Below are 15305 nucleotides of genomic sequence, written 5' to 3'. Positions count from 1 at the left end.
GTTAGTGACAAGTTTTCAGTGATGTTCAAAGATTTTGTTAATTGGATACTCTTCAATTATCTCATATATGAAATACAGCACTTGACTTTTCCTGCTGCAGTTTATTGTAGTGTAAGATTTAAAAATAAACTTGTAACAGAAATAGCACTATAAGGCCTTGTTTTAGGCCTTGATCAATCATATACTCTAATCAACTACTTTCTATGAACTAGTCAGGGTCTTTAATGGCCTCTTATTATATGGCTGTTTTGTCTGATATTTATTTTCACATCTTCCACTAGATTTTACTGCAAGAGGAAATTCAGGGGCTAGGTTTAATGATAAAACCTTGGGGAAAGATTGTTATCCTTAAACATAAACCATGTGGGTGTTCAGGTGGTGCAGTACTCAGGGATGAATTGCCTTGATCCAGTTTGTACTAGAAATTCCACCGGGAGGTTTACATGCTATTGGTAAATGTTTTGGTTGTACATACTAAACAAATTCTCAAACTTGTGATACTTGAAGTCTGGCACTTTTCTGTGGGGGCAGATTGGGCTTTGCCCCTGTGCTCCCCACCAGCCCTGATCTCTGCATCACTTGGGTCCTGATAGCTGAGACACTGACTTTAAAATAATTGTCTTCACTGGCAGAATCTTACTGTGACATTTTTGCAAAGTTTTTTGTTCCCTCTGTATGACTGAATTATGTTCAGGGAAATCTGGCAGAAGCTAGAAATAAGGAAAGAGCCCCTGGAAAAAAAAATTGCTCAGGATGTGCTCTCTTCTCTACTGCTCTCTAGCTAGTGCCAAAATCTCCTTTGACTGACTCTTAATAGTGTGGTTGCCTGTATGTGAGGAAAAGGCAAGAAAAAAAAGCATAAAAAGTATGCAGGATTCACTGTTTACTCATTATGGACAGAATTACTGTTTGAGGGGTTGTTCTGGTTTTGGCTTTTAGCATTTATTTTAGTGGTACATTAATTATCACTTATGTCTATGTCTTCTGACCTATTTCACTTTTGATATTCACTAATTAATATGCTTTTTCTAATTAAATATCAAAGTGCAACCCTTTTGACTTCAGAACCCTCTGAGTGTTATTTTCTTTTCCTCTACCCACTGTACGTACTTCCTTTGTGTCCCCACTTGGAGGGTGTTTTCGGCCCCTGGTGGGATGAGCAGCTGCCATGGATACCAGCAACACAAGCTGTGGAGGAAATTATCAGACAGTGGAAGCAAAAGAAATAATGGGTGGATGTCCAATCTTGTACAAGTGTAAATTGTCATCCTGCAGCTTAGGTCAACTGTGCATGTGTCAGAAATTAATTTTCTAACTCTTGCAAGAATGAGTTTGTATTTATGTACCTTTGAATCACCTTGTTTACTATTTGTAGGAAGCACAATTTCTTCATGTAATTACTCCCTTCTATATTAGATTGCTTTAGAAATTGTAAAACCAGTGGTGGTTATTGAGTTTTAAGCCTGTGAATCAGCAGGAGGAGCTAGACAGTGACTTGAAGACTTGAGCGATGATCCAGATGAACTGTGGTGTGTTTGCCTACTCAGATGCTGAGAAGTGAATGAGTAGGGAGTTGAAGACACAGCCAAAATGGGAAATAGAAGCGAAGTAAATATTCTGAGTTTGAGGTGGTAGCATTGAAATGTACACACTGCACATGAAATGAGCAATGTTCTCAGAGGTGAAGAAACTAGTGATTCCTCAAAGTGTGGGTTGAAACAGTGGTGGAGATATTGCTGTAGAATTGTGTCATTTTCTGACCACAGTAACATGCCCACTTTCCCTTGCAAACATGTGTGGTAGGAAGGCAGCTATGCTACAGGTGAAGGTAATGGAGAAAAGCAAGATATTTCTGAAGGAACTGTTGAGAGAGACCATTTTACCTCTGAATGAGTTAAAATAGTCTCATTTACCTCAAACTATTCCGAAAAGAGGCTTTAAAGTCTCACTGAATGGCTGCAAGGGTGCTTTCAGAAGCAATGAAGCTCAGCATATGTCAGTGTGCTGGAAGGCAGGGAAAAAACAATTCAAGCATCCTCTCATACTGTTTTCATTGAATCCATTGAAAGTGACTCCAGTATAACTGGACGTAAGTGGCTCCTTCCCCTCCTCCCACATTCCTTTCATGCAGGGATTCATGGGAGTAGAGTTTCTTTCACTTGTCTTATTCTGGCAACAGGTTAGTCTAAGACGTGCAGGATAGGAAGCAGGTTTTCAAAAGTCTACATGGAGTAATCCTGGCTGGTAGAGGACCAAAATTTTTTGGTTTGTTTTTGGCAATTATGTACACAATTGGCAAGGCAGCCGTGTGTACGGTTAGCACATGCAAGGTAACTTTTAGCAACGTGATTTCCTGAGAAGGTTGTGTATGCAAGTAGCTACTTAGCAAACTAGAATATTAAACATGTAAATGAAACAAGGTGATGCTGGTCTCAAAGTTTTAACCAAATCCTTTTGGTTTGTTAACTTAAAGCACCTCCGTTGGTGTGACGTAGTGCTACATGTGTATGGCAGCATCACAAATATTGACAGGCAACTTATTAAAGCACAAACTGTCACACTTCTGATACTTTCTGATACTCAGTTTTACACATCATATAAAGCAAAATATTATCTAGGGATTGTTAGTGGGGGAAAAAACATCAAGGAGGCTGTACAAACTGATTTGTACAATGTGATTGCCTGAGACAGCAGAGAATTGGACTTGATGACCCAGTTGATGTCTGTGTTCAAGTAACGGCAGGAGTCATGATGCTGTAAATATACAAGAATTACCCACCTACTGTCACTTTCTGTTGGCAAATGTTAACTGGGACAGGTTTCGACTTCAGTCATTTTCTTTTTGCCTAGCAGTTTTCTTTTTTTTGCTGGGAATGAAAAGTTTGTTTGAAATGCAAAAGCTGTTTGAAAATATCTGTTTTAAAATACAGAATAGGTACTTCCTGGAGGGTATTGACTTAGTATTGAGATTTTTTGACTTTTCTATGAAAAATTTTCTAAAGCTTTAGAGTGGAAGCTTTCATGTTTGCTGGATTGTGAAGAATTACCTGAGTGATGCTACTTTGCAGAGTAGTTACTCCTGTGCTAAATACTATCCGTGTATATGTACTTGCTTGTGTCCTCTGTCTTTGCCTGCCTTGTGGTTTCTCCAGTCGACCAGGAGAGAAAAATACAAAGGCATAAGTTCAATGTGTGTGGTAAATGAAGTGTGCAGTCATTTTTTGCTGGCAAACTGAAGACTGCTAGCCATGTGAGAGAGTTCAAAAGCTGTTGTTTCCCCTTTGGAGCATTGTCTGTGAGAAAATGCACAGCTTCACTATATGGAATCATTAAACAGTGGACACAGGAAGGTAAAAAGGCTGGAACCAGAGTCTAAGAATTTGGAAAATGTAGTGCTTGCTAAATGTGATAAAAATCAAAACTGTTTATAAGAGGAAGAATAGTTGTTTAAAGCAAATGTGTCAGATCCTTGGTGAATAACTGGTAAAGCTCTAATAACTTCTGTTTTAGAAGTGTTTCATTCTTCAGAAAGGACTGTCTTATGAGAGAGTCACTGTAGTATAAGGCTGAAATTGAGGACATCAGGGAGGAGGCTGTGTATATGTTGAAGAGTGTTGCTGATGCTGCAGTGAAGAGACATTTGTAATGATGTAGAAAAGAATCACAGAATGGGTCAGGTTGGAAGGGGTCGTCTGGTGCAACCTCCCTGCTCAAGCAGGGTCATCCCAGAGCACATGGCACAGGATTGCATCCAGATGGTTCTGGAATGTCTCCAGTGAGGGAGACTCTACATCGTCTCTGGGCAACCTGTTCCAGTGCTCAGTCACCTGCACAGTAAAGAAGTTCTTCCTCATGTTCAGGGGGAACTTCCTGGGCATCAGTTTCTGCCTGTTACCTCTTGTCCTATTGCTTGGCAGAACCAGCAGAGCCTGAATCCATCCTCTTGACACCCTTCCTGCAGATACTGACAGGCATTGATAAGGTCCCCTCTCACTTGTCTCTTCTTGAGGCTGAATAGGCCCAGCTCCCTCAGCCTTTCCTCATAAGAGATGCTCCAGTCTCCTAATCATCTTTACCCTCTACTGGACCCAATCCAGGAGCTCCATGTCTCTCTTGTACTGAGGAGCCCAGAACTGGACACAGCACTCCAGATGTGCCTCACCAGGGCTGAGTAGAGGGGCAGGGTCACCTCCCTTGACCTGCTGGTGATGCTCTTCCTATCTCACCCCAGGGCACCACTGGCCTTCTTGGTCAAAAGGGCACACAGCTGATAACTTGCAAAGAAGTTACTGATGATATATGACAAGGCTAAACCATGAAACAGATCTTTGCCTGAGGTAAATCAACATAGCTCTGGGAAAGTCAAGAGAGGAATACTAATTTGTGTCACAGCTGGTAGTTTATATTGTTGAACGTGTATTTTACTTCTTCACTTTACATACAGGATGAGAGTTACTCATCTGTTCATCTCTTTGCACCAGCCAGGATTCCCTCAGTTTGATAATCCTTCATTTTTTTATAACATCTTAATCACTTCTGATGCAATAGCTTATGATGTTGTGGCTATGCAGAGGATTGTGATTTGAAATGAGAAGCAAAGCAACTGGAACAGAAGAATTCATAGCAGTGATACTAAATTTTTTTACCACCTTTCATCTCAGATGCTTCATTACTTTGATGATAGCAATAGAGAATATGGAGCATGGGGAGTGAGGATGCTGTAATGGTGAAATGGCAACCTGTGGTTTGTCAGTCCTCACTCAGAATAACACCTGCTGGCCCATGACATCTCCTGAATGCAAAGGGTATCTGGTTTCTGTATTAAACAAACAGTACAAAGGAATACCCATAAAATATCAGCAGAACTATTACAGAAATAATTGATTTTGAAATATAATGGGGTTATTGCTCTTAAGGCTTTTTCTTTTTTTTTTAAGTATATTCCAGGCAAATGTCTCTAGCTACCGTGGCATAAAAATCTCCTTCCATAAATAATAATAATGAATAAAGAAAGTGCTGTTGAAGTCTCTTTACAGGGGAGGACTTTCAAGGCAGGCACAGAACAGGTCATAGTGATAAAGCACCTGCTCTCGGACCTTTAAACACAATACAGTTATTTACAGACATTTGTTCCCCTGAGGAAACATTTTAGACCTCAGCTCTCTGATGTCAGTCTGGGTTAGTAACATTTGACCTATTACAAATGTCTGAGCACTTTTATGACTGATGCAACAACGGATGCTTCATGTTATTATTAAAACACACAGTGTTGTTTAAAAAAATGGCTACTATACCATACTGAAAACATAGCAGAAAGTTTCATGTTTTATGATGTGATGCTACTAGGACAGACAGAGGATGGTACCTCAGAGCTTTACAAAACACAGAAGTGGACATCCCCTAGGACGATGGTTAGGCCCAGGAAGTTATTTAGACAAATAGTTAACTAACCAAGGAATGCTAAGCTCGTTTAATAAAAGGCCATTTTAAAACAAAACACTCCAGTTTTTCTACTGCTGCTGTTCCTGCTTGACCCTGTGTCAGGAGAGAGAGGATGGTGACAGATACAGGCACAGTGGTGGCAGCAACGTGAGCAGCTGCTGTCATGGAGGCGATGGCAGGAGACGGGAGTTTGAGTGTTTCAAATTACAGCATGTAGACTGTTTCCAAAGTGCTTAATCCTCCAGGTCCTTTCAGCTGCTACCAGATTCTCCTGGGGGATTTTGGAAGAGCCGTAACAGTTCAAGGACTTTGCCTGCCTTTAGTGACAGGCAGAACTGTACAACGGAACCTGAAAGTACCTGCTCAGCCCTTTGCACGCAGAGATGACAAGTGTCAGCAGTGCTCACCAGCAGCCTGCTAAGAGTAGTGGTTCTCAACCTAATGTGGTCTCTCTGATCACGTACTCAGCAATCCTAAAATGAAATTTCACTTCAGCTTAATTTCTGCTGCTGTTTTTCATCTTGATAACATGGGTACAGTAAGTTCTGTGTAAACTGATTATCTGCCCCTCGGGCTGCTCTTTTGTTTGTGCTCTGTAAGCCCTCATGCGAAGCTTTTGTTTGCCACCCATGTTGATTGTATTGTATTGCATCAAAAGGAAATGATCTCTGCTTCAGCTGAGACGAGGCTCACTTTCAACATGCTTTTATACCATGTCCACACAATGATTACTCTTGATTTCAGGAGAAGAAAATTAAGATATGTGGAGCCAGACACCTTTATGTACAGCTGTCTGAGCATGAGTGTGTAGTCTAATACTTCTTGGTCTTTCAGTGAAAACAGATTGAATTTCTCTTTCTGCTTTTGCCAGGGAAAGAAATTGCAGGGAAAGAAATTATGTCCTGAAGAGCTTTAATTCCTTTGAGTGATCTGAAAAGCAGTATAAATTTCTAGATGATAGATAGCAAAGAGACACCCAAATAACACTGAATCGTTCGAAAAACTAGACTGCATGATTACATCACACCCCCACGTCCCTGCTCAGAAATGAAGCTGAAGACGGTGGTATATGGTTGAAGAGATAGAACTGACAAAATACATGGTGGCTGAACCCTGGGGGGTTACAAAAACAGAATTGCACACTGAATGAAGTAAACTTTTTTAAAATTCTTAAATGCACTTCATCAGAAATTCCTGTATTTTTTTTCCCAACTCTTTGCCTAGCAGCAGGGTGTTCTGACAGCAGCTAAACCTTGGAGGGGTTTTCAATCCCTCCAATAAGAATAATGTAATTTCCTTTATTGATTTGGTTTTTAAATGAAATCATGACAAGTTGCACACTATATCATCACTTGCTAACAGTGCAGAGCTGGCCAGGGGACTGTCAAGCAGCCTGGGTGGTTTCTTGTGCCTGGGAGCTCAGCAGCCTCACGCTCCAGTGCTGCCCCTTCTGCCAGTTACTTCTGCTGTCTCGTAGGGTGAGTGGCAAAGGCAGGCTGTGCTCAGTTCTTCACCAGCTGGTAAACCTGGAGTAACTTCTAGCTTTTAGTCCTTGTACAAACCCTAATCCTGCTTCCCCTGAGGGAAGAATCTGCCTGTCTTTCCGTTAGGAGAAATTTACGCCACCGTGTTATTAGCTTTTCTCCTCCCTCGCACTTTATGCTGAAGGGATAACAGAGTTCTGTATTATGAAATCTTCTTCCATTATTTATCAAACCAACCACTTCCTGGCATGACTTTGCTTTTCCTTGTGGTGAGTCTTCCAAGCCAAAACTTAATAGTTTCTACACAAATGCTGTTGTATCTAGTCCTCTGTATCACTGGAGTGCACTCCTTGTAAAGTGTGTGCTCTGTGTGTGGGCCTATGAGCCTAACAAGCATATATAAGGTGTGCTTAGGTACACTAAGAATTTCAAGAATAAATGTAACAAATTGCTATGAATGAGTCATGGAATCATAGAATCAACCAGGTTGGAAAAGACCTCAGAGATCATCAAGTCCAACCCTTGATCCTGCACCGCTGTGGTTACCAGACCATGGCACCAAGTGCCACATCCAGTTAGAGTTGTAAGTGTTCAAAGGTGAACACTTCTGAAATATTCCTTATATACAACTGTCCTATCTAATGAGATGTGCAGCAATCCCTGCATACGACAGATACTGAATATTCATGTGAAGTAACTTAATCATAATAAGGGCCTGTTCAGTGAACATACTGATATCATTGAATGCCACTGATTTTGATTTAGATGAAGCATCTAGACAGTGGAGGACCTAAATATCTTGATGGATTTGGAATTAGAAATTGAATTGCCAGATTCCTGGATATGTTTAAAAAAAATAGATTAAATAATTAGGTCTAAAAAATAATTAGGTCTAAACATAGATAAGTTATTTTCATTTGAACTATGATACTTTTTTTGTAGTTTGCATTAAGAATTTTATATTGAAATGTAAATAATGATATGGATTAATAGCTGCCTGCAAAATGCAGTAAAATAAAAATCCAGGTTATTTTGAATTCAAGTGTTAAAACACAACTTTTGGACACTGATTGTACAAGCACAGAATCCATAACCCAGACTTAGAACACAGACATATAAGCCAGTTTCTGCATGAACTTAAATCCTGGTGAAAGAGACACTGCAGAATAAGGCTAGACATATCTGAAGAGCATTTTAAGGCAGCAGGAGTGCAGACCAGTCTATGAGCACCTACTTTGGATGAGCTGAGAGAGGGAGCTGGAATGAAAGTTAACTCTTTGTCATGGAATCAGAGCTGCAGGAGCTTGGATCTGTGCACTTGGAGTGTGTATTTCTGTGCCATCTGCTGAAACTGGGTACCTTTGGTCTGTGTTTTAAAAAAGTGCACTCTTCTTCATAAATTGACTAAAAGTGAAGTTAGTGGAATCATCTTTAATGTACCAGCTCGGTGGTTTGAGCTTTAGTTGAGTAAGTGAAATAGCACCAGGTTCATCTGGAGATAATTCATCCCTCATCCACCACCTGCTGCAGGAGTGTGTGCAGCGAGGGATGAAGGCACTTTTTGGTACATCCATTGATGCTGTGTCCTTATGGCAAGGCAAATTCAAAAGACCACGAGTGGAAAAATATATCCTGGAGCGTTTTGCTAAAGGTGTCTCTCCGGACTGAGGAAGTCTTGTGCCTCAGTAGCCTCCAGATGCCTGTTTATGTGCATCCCAAGAAATGGTCATGGGATTGTGGGTTTCCCCAAAAGAGGAAAAATAATGCTGGGGATTGTCATGGTTTGAGATAGCCCAAATTCCAATTCCCTAGCTCCATCCCCCCTCCCACATCTCAACCCAATGTGAGATGGGTTTTTTCCAGACAAAACACAACCAGACTCAGAATGGGGAAAGGGAATATATTACAATGACTATACAAATAAATACTACAATACATTATACACACGACTACAATTATCTCTACCATGACATAAGTATTTACAATGGATCAGATCTCTTCTCCCCTCCAAATAAAAGTCCAGGAGGGAAAGAAGGACAGATCCCTTCCAGTCTCTCAGGGCAGCAGCTTCTTCAGAGTAGCAGTCACTAAGCAGCAGCATCTTCTAAGGCAGCAGGCTCTCTCTGTCTCTTCTGTTTCTTGTAGCAGCTGATAGCTGGATCTCTGCCAGCACACACGAGGGGGGGGGTATCCCCCTCGGCCACTCGTCTCTCCAAACAAGTGGTCTTCCGTGGGCTTCGTCACCCCAGACAAGGTCGTATCACCACGGTCATATCACGAAGCACAGGGGGGTCTTCGTGACGGTCTGGTATCTTCAGGAGATTCAAGCTCCTTGCAGGGCCTCTGTGCCCTGTCTCAGGCTGCGAGCTTCTTTGTAGCTTGCAGCAAGGGAGGGCCCTCAAGGCCAACCTCCCACACTCCGTCCTGGCTGAGCTCTCAGGACGTCCGAGCTTCTCAGCTCCTCTCTGCAGTGCATGTTGCACTTCAAGGCTCTTTCAAGTAAGAGTCTATCAACTTCCTCCTTCCAGGAGGTCTCAAAGGAGTTATGGGGGGTCTGGTATCAGTTCTTACCCCCAAGAACTCTGTAGAACTCAGCTGCTGACTCTCCTTCCCTCAGGTCTCCTTCCAGGAGTCCCTTCTCTGGTGCTGCATGTCTTTGTTGCTTCTTCGGTTCAGTTCTGGCTGCTGCTTTCTCCGGCCACTGCCACGGCCACTGCCCACGATGGAGAAAACATCTCCCAGCATAACTATAGGCACCTAGCCCAGCATTATGCTGTTCCAGGTCCCCACAGGCTCCAGCTGGGGCTGGGGGGCCAAAGCCCCCGCTGTGGGGCTCAGAGCCCCTTCCTCGTGGCTCACAACATGGCCACCTTCTTCTAACCTCAAACTACAACTCTTCTCTTCCGGTCTGGTTGTGATATGTTTACATTTTTTGCAGGAGCGCTCATTGGACAGAAATTCAAAAATTCCAGGGGTTTCCACCCCTTGGGGTCTACCACTTTTCTTATCCTCTGGGGGAAAACAAAGTCCAAACCACTACAGGGATGTTGGGACACTACAAGTTTGGATACTTGGAGAATTTGAAAATCAAACTGGGAGTTGATTGCTGGAGGCCATTCCTTCCAGGATTATGCAGAAGCGAATGTGTTTTTATTAGGACCTTCGGTTACCCACCTAAATCATGCAGCTTTATGCTTCATGACACTTTGGAAAGCTTTAAAAGCCAATGCTGGTCTTTGAAGTTGAATCTAAAAATCTCAAAGTCCTGGGAAGCCTTTATAATGAAATGTTAAAGCCTCCAAGTTCAAGGCTTTAAAATAAAAATGCTGTATTGATACCTAGCTAAAGTAAACTTAAAAATTATTGCTCCTCACGACTTTCCTGTATAGCAGAGCTCACCCTTAAAAAGGGTATTTGATTTCTGGTAGCTACTTCAGAATTTTTAGTAGTAAGAAGCAATATGGTCAGTACTTAGTTTTCAAATTAGAATCTCTTCTAAGTTATTAATTGGTATGTTTGCTAATTAATCACTCCATAATTTGTTTTTTTTTCAGTCAGGTAACCTCGTAAAAGAGAAGTTTATCAATAGATTACATTTACCAAACCACAGGAGCATTCCAGATTTTTGTATTTAGAGCTAAACTTCTACTAGTTAATTATTTCTTATTTTCTTTTAACTGGTTTTGTCACTTCTCTGGTTCAGAGTAGAAAAATTGACAATGTGAAACCTTACACTGGAGTTTGAATTAATTGGAACTTTTCATTTTCAATACTTTTAATTCTAGTAACACAGAAAATATTCCAAATTTAGAGCCTTAGATCTTCTTATCAGAAAGTATATACTTCTCAGTAATAGGTTGTCAGAATTTGAAGTCTTTTGTGTGCTGAGGGAATATGCACTGAAAATAATCAACTAAACTGGTTTTGACCTTGTGAAGCCAGTCTGTCATTGAAATGCATTTCAAAATATGTAGGGATGTTTCACCAATGTGGCAGACAACATTGTTGGTACTGATATGTTCTGCAATCTCTTTGCTGAGTACTAGCACATATATCCAGATTTCATGCACTGGAATAAGAATAGCAATCATTTCTGTTCAAAAGAGAAAAGGTGAGGGAAGGATTGAAAGTCAGGGTTAAACCCCTATTTGGCATAATCAGGGAGCTCAGCTGTGTAATAGTATAATAATGTGTGATATGTGTAATATAATAACATGTAAAATGTTCCATTCTCTCCTAAATTACTTCTTTCTCTATCCTAGAGTGTCATGTCACATCTTCCCTACGTTTACTGGAAGTCTCTTTTCCCCAGTTATTTGTTATTGAAGCTGATCTAACTTCAGAGAAAAGAATTATTCAGAGGCAAAAGGTCCTCATTTTGACATGTTTTCTCTTAGCCTCAAAATCCCCATTTTCTGTTGTTCTGGAAATAAAAATCCCCTGTCATCTACTGGAAGCAACCACCCAGTGGTGCTCTATGGATGGGTATGATTTATTCTGCTGGCTTGTGCAGAGCACTCCGGTGCTCACAGGCCATGGTGTAACAGGTTTGGTGGTGGTGTTGTGGTGGAGGTCAAGAGCCATCTGGTCCTGTGATTATGATTGTGGGTGCAAGGATATCCTCTGGTCAGATTAAAATGCATTAAAAGGTATTTGTAGTGTAGGGGGAGTCCTTGATAAAAGCAGACCCAAGTTTTCTGAGAGTTCGTGTCGTGTATTTTTTGCTTATCAGGATGTATTAAGGTCTCCTGATCACAGAGACAGGTGGGATGAGAGAGCAGACCCCCATGAAGAGATGACACATAAGCAGTACTTTGCATAAGGGACAATATTTGGACAGACATTTGCCTTAAAATAAACCAAACCCAAACAAAACAAAACAAAATAAACAAACGTTAAAAAAAGGTTTCTGGATTACCCATGGCAGAAAAGGAGGAATTGCTTAAAGGTGGTGGGGGAAGGAAACTGCCTCCCAAAATTCACAGCAGGTGGTGTGAGCATCTGCTCTAATGCCGCTGCTCCTGCAGCCTTGCCAGGCAACAATGCTTAGAAACCACAGCAGGTCAGTGAGAGCAGCTGCCAGGGGTAAAAACTCCACATCCAAGCGGTAACCTAATGCACTCAGCACCATAAAACACTCTGGCACGAATGATAATTCCAGTACATCACTCTGTCGCTGTTGATTTGCCTTCACTGGATGGATGCAGCCAGATTAAATGTGAGAATGAGCAAGGAGAGCTACAAGTAATGACCTGCAGAATCTTCCAGCGGTTGAACTCGCTGTACGAGTGCCAGATTTTGGTCAAAGCATGTGTGACTGGAGTGTAAGGAAGTTTTTTCAGATGACTTGAACAGAAGGTCTCGTTATTTTTGCTCAAATGTAAATACATGGATTATTTCCTTTAAGAAGAGCAGATTGTTATGTTCATGCTTTTTTGTGTCTCTGTGCTGGAAGACAGAATATTACATAAATATTGGTCAAAGCAAGCCATTCTTGATCTCTGTACTCCCTTGAAATTCTGGGTGCTTATCATGAAAACAAAATCAGCTGTAAATGTGTTATATTTATTGCTTTACACAGTTGTGAAGATGACCTCTCTTGAAAACCCCTCCTTGATAAGTAATTAAAAATTGACTCACTCGCTCATTCTTTTTGAAAACATCTTTGTAGCTCATTTCCAAATTTAATGAGCCTGACTTCAAACTAATTCAAGATTTAACAGCTACTTTTACTTCTGAGAGTTGTCAACAGCAGCCTTGGATAGACTGTTGGCTCATTCAGGAGGCAGTATAAACTCATTCAATCTGTGCAAAACTCTCTGTTCTCTCTGAAGCCACGGCAACACAGGATGTGAGTTTGCAGCTGGACCATACTCTTGCTGTCCCAATGTGTTTAGAACCTGCTGCTTTACACTGATTTTTGAGGTTTCAGCCTTTTGCCTGCTGGTGTATATCCAAGTCCATGCCTGTAATTTGCTGGAGAGCTTTTCATGGGATTAGAGCACAGGAGAAAGAAAAATAAAAATTAACCACTCTGCTTGTGCCCATCTTGGTAACGTGCAGCTTCTTCCATATTTACAGATAGATGAGGAAGATGCTTCCTACTCTTCCTCTCAGGTTCCCTTAGCTGAAGTGATGTGACATGATGCATAAATTTCAATGAGAGTGTCTTAAAGGAAAAAGAAACCAAAGAAAGCCAGGCAAATGGAAAAGGTAGGGTTTTTTCCTGGTTCAGCAGAACTGATGTTGGGGGGATTTCAGCTTTATTATTGGCCCCTGTTGACATACTGAACTTTACACAGATCAACTCTGAGACTGGTACAAGCCTAGCCTGATATGCTGATTGGTTCATTGCTTTAAGTGCCTTTGTACCTTCAGCTGAAACACAACCTGTAAGTAGATATTGACCCTCATCCAAAAATTAGCTTCTGTTTTAACAACGTGCAGTTCCCATCTCTTTGTCTTCCTGCTCTAAGTGTATGTATGGGGAGTCAGATGTGTGAAATGCAAAAACCACTGAGTGTTACAGCATGGGGATAATATTCTGCAGCATCTTAAAACCCCAGATATCACTTGTCAGCATAGAGAAAGCTCAGTTATGTCATTATTATCTTCCTCATTACATAGGCAAGGCTGGCAGGGTAAGCTGGAGAAAGTAGCACAGCCTGCTTGCCTCAACATTTTTCCCATTCCTGGTTACCCACTGCTGGAGGCAGAAGATAGGAGTGGATGGGTTTAGGATCTGATGGAGTATAGCTATTCTAATGTGCTTGTGCTCAGATGATTGCAAATGTGACAGTAAACTGTAATCCTTTTTTCATCTTTGCTTCTGTATAAATTGTGGTTACTAATTTTCCCTTATAGCTCTACACTGAAATTAAATAATAAAGAGTGGAGTATATAAATCAGTATATAGAGAGATGAAGGTTGGTACCATTTACTCTAGCTGTCCCATCTTGTTAGTAGGATTGTTGTATTTGAAAATATGAAATAGGCTTGAGTTGGTTCTTTTTAAGTTGGATTTTTTTTCCATTATTTTTCTTATTTTCTGCTTTATTTTATATGTGTGGCTCAGATGGTCTAAACTCAGAATAAACTTAGTTGATCAAAAACTAGACATGCAAGGCTCTGTGTGTGTGTGTGTGTGTGCACAGTATCCTGACTATATTGTGTTTCTTCTGCTGGAGGTCTGGAAGTAAATTCACTTCTGCAAATTCACTGCTTTGCTTCCTCTCTACTGTGTCTGCCTGGTCTAAGGGCCTTTCCTTTAAATTAGACTGGCAGAAACAGAATCTTTGACAGGGTCTGTGGAGTCTTTTGTTCTCCTCCTTGTTCAAAGCAAACTTTACTTGGGATAGGATTTTAATTTTATTTATTTTAGAGACTAAAGTTCTTTTGGTTCTTTCCTTAATAAAAGAGAGTGTCTTCAAGTGTTACAGTGGTGAATGTTGAAAGCATTATAACAGCTAAACCCAGATACTGTGATTCCATAATTTACATAGCAGTAAAATAAGGGTCCCTTCTGTAAAGGCATGTTTGTTTTCCTTGGTACCAGCAGAACAGCCTTTCCTTGTACAGACTTAAACAATTCCACAGTCGCCTTTGTCAAAAAATTACTATGTTCTTTCTGACTGGAAATAAATGTTTGTCTTAAGCAAATTGTAAAGTGGGTAGCTGCAGGATTTCTTCCAGGCAATTTGCTTCCATTATATATAGAAGAATCACATGCTAATTTGTATTTTTTATATAAACATGTAAAGTACTCTTGCAGCAGTCAGACTGTTTGTTCACAATATGATTCCCTCTCGCATTAAGACTCTGCTGCTGAAAAGCCAGCTGAAGGGAAAAGCTTAGGCAGTGCATGGGGACAGGAGGCTTCAGGGAGCAGAGAGAGCTTCTCCTAATTTTTTCAATAAATGCATTGATTGTCTTTTCTGAGAGAAGTGCCAAACGTGTTTCACAGAATACAACTTGCACTTGAGTTCACCTCAGGAAAAAAGAGGTTGTATGATTTAAAGCTAACAGGGAACTCACTCCATGGGTACAAATGGTCTCTTAGCTGAGGATTGTCATAAGTTTACTTGTTCTAAAAAACCAAACAGGGCTGTTATTTTTTCCTTTCCCCATAACTCCTCAATTGAAGTCTCTTAATTTCAGATTTACAATTGCTTAGAATGATCCTCTTTAGCAAAACACTTCAGTCTCATTAAACTGAGACAAGATGCTGCCTTTGGGAGGAAAAATGGGCTCTGTCTTGGCCCAAGGTTTACTGGTAGCTGCCCCTGCCCCAGTGCCTTTGTCATGTCCTTCAGTCTCCTGCAGGGTTTGTATGTGTGCTGGATGCTGTGCTGATGAACTTCTTGAGAATGTTTGGGTTCC

General features: G+C 40.9%; 1 long non-coding RNA gene across 1 annotated transcript in view; it reads left to right on the top strand.

Annotated features, from left to right (window-relative positions):
* Positions 1 to 13139, top strand: part of LOC116788153 — a 228514-nt gene extending 215375 nt beyond the window's left edge. The window contains exon 3 of the long non-coding RNA XR_004357553.1: positions 13044 to 13139. This is a non-coding gene — a long non-coding RNA (uncharacterized LOC116788153). The remainder of the gene's footprint in view (positions 1 to 13043) is intronic.
* Positions 13140 to 15305: the final 2166 nt, after the last annotated feature.

Source organism: Chiroxiphia lanceolata, chromosome 6, assembly GCF_009829145.1.
Source record: "Chiroxiphia lanceolata isolate bChiLan1 chromosome 6, bChiLan1.pri, whole genome shotgun sequence".
NCBI lineage: Eukaryota > Metazoa > Chordata > Aves > Passeriformes > Pipridae > Chiroxiphia > Chiroxiphia lanceolata.
Note: the sequence above shows the minus strand (reverse complement) of the source record. Positions and strands in the feature narration are given on the sequence as shown.